At 48.5% G+C, this 1,797-nt stretch overlaps 1 long non-coding RNA gene across 1 annotated transcript in view; it reads left to right on the forward strand.

The window, feature by feature from the left end:
• LOC106012985 overlaps positions 1-1,797 on the forward strand; it is a 106,777-nt gene that overhangs the window by 29,653 nt on the left and 75,327 nt on the right. The gene's annotated exons all lie outside the window — the stretch shown is intronic.

The raw sequence follows: 1,797 nt of genomic DNA on the forward strand, positions 1-1,797 counted from the left end.
ATATATTTTTCTTTCTTTTTTAAAAAAAGTAGGTGTTTTCGTTCCCCATCAACGCAATTTAGATTATTTAAAAGGCCTGCTTCCGATCCAGTCTGTGGGAGCCAACCCGGGCTAAGAGAGATACCACATAAATTTCAGCAGAATGACCTATATACGAGTACATACGAATATGCTCGATAAAAATTCTCCCCATTCGGGAAACGAACTCGAGTCTCCTCTGCGCGACAATAAAGCTTCTACCCACTACACAACAGGCACCGTTTTCTCTCTTCCTTTGGAAGTTATATTATGTGTGAATGTGTATGTGTGTGAACTAGAGGATTGACGAGAGAGTATGTTCCCCACTGTACATGGCTATGAAGACATGAAATCTGTCTAAAACAAACAGTTCCAAGATTTCTTCACGTGGAAGAACTAAGGAATATCTGAATCTGAATTTTCAGTATGTAGGAAAATGTAACTACCAGCTTCCACCTCCCCCCTGTAGTCTTCATGCGTGTGCGCTTGTGTGTGTGTGTGTGTGTGTGTGTGTGTGTGTGTGTGTGTGTGTGTCTCTCTCTCTCTCTCTCTTTACCACTTTTGTCACCCTCTCCTCCTCTCTCCCTCTTTCTCTCACCCGCTGTCCCTCCTCTTTGCATTATGTCATATCTAATATGTGTTTGCATATTTGTCTAATTCTGTGTGTGCTCGTGTGTGTGTGTGTGTGTGTGTGTGTGTGTGTGTGTGCCGACTGGGGAGCAAGGGAAGCGAGAGATCGCGCCTTCGCCGCCTGCTTTGATATGGTACGGGTGGCATGAATTATCCCCCTTGCGATGAAGTGAACGTTAAAAGAAGAAGGAAGGAACACACAGCGTACTGCGCGCTGCCTCGCGTCCTCCCCGCAACGCGCCGCGCGGCGCAACACTCGCGCGCACACACACACAGCGGCACACACACAGACAGACAGACACACACACACACACGGCAGACAGCAGACGACGAGAGAGACCCCGGGGATCTCACTGGGAATCTTGCAGCTCTCTCCGTGTGTGCTGTTTGTGAAGTAGTGTGTACTTCCGACTAGCTCCAACTTGTGTGTGCTCGTGTGTGTTCATCATTCTTCCTGGTTTGGATTACTAGATCTACTACGACTACTGCACATTTTACAGCGTGTTCCAGCAAAAGCAGGCAACTTCCTGTTTCTCTTCGTCCGTTTTTGCTGTTTCCTCCTGCTTTTACAGGGTTCAAACCAGCCGGCCTTTTGGATTGGTTTTGTCCGTTGGTGTGTGCGGAGGGGAAAGGTTTGTTGAAGCAGCGGCGAGTGTTGTGTTGTGTGGTGTGTGTGAGAGTGCTCGTTCGTGTCGTCGCTTCACCCGGGGTTCTAAGATGTTCGCCCCTCGGATTATTACCCTGGAACGTGCCGGGTTCGGATCTTACGCCCGTCTGTGCCTGATGTCCGTGAGCAGCTGGATTAGATAGACCAAGGACTAGCAGACTATATTCTAGCAGGAGGAGACTGGTGGTGGTGTGTGTGTGTGTGTGTGTTTGGAGTTCTGAGCCTTATGTGGTAGAAGGAGGAAGGATTTTGTTAAGGGTGAGTTTCCCTTCTCCCCCCTCCCCCCATACACACGCAATACTCTGTCTCTCAAACACACATAAACACCCACTGCATTCGCATATACTATATACACTGTCACAGACACACGCGCGCGCGCACTCATGCCAACTCATACATAGGCCTACTCTACACATAAACGCATAAACACACACACGTGTTGGTTAAACTCATTCACCGTACCCTCAAACACACTCATGCTC

The sequence above is a fragment of the Aplysia californica genome, unplaced genomic scaffold (genome assembly GCF_000002075.1).
Source record: "Aplysia californica isolate F4 #8 unplaced genomic scaffold, AplCal3.0 scaffold00595, whole genome shotgun sequence".
NCBI classification, from domain to species: Eukaryota; Metazoa; Mollusca; class Gastropoda; order Aplysiida; family Aplysiidae; genus Aplysia; species Aplysia californica.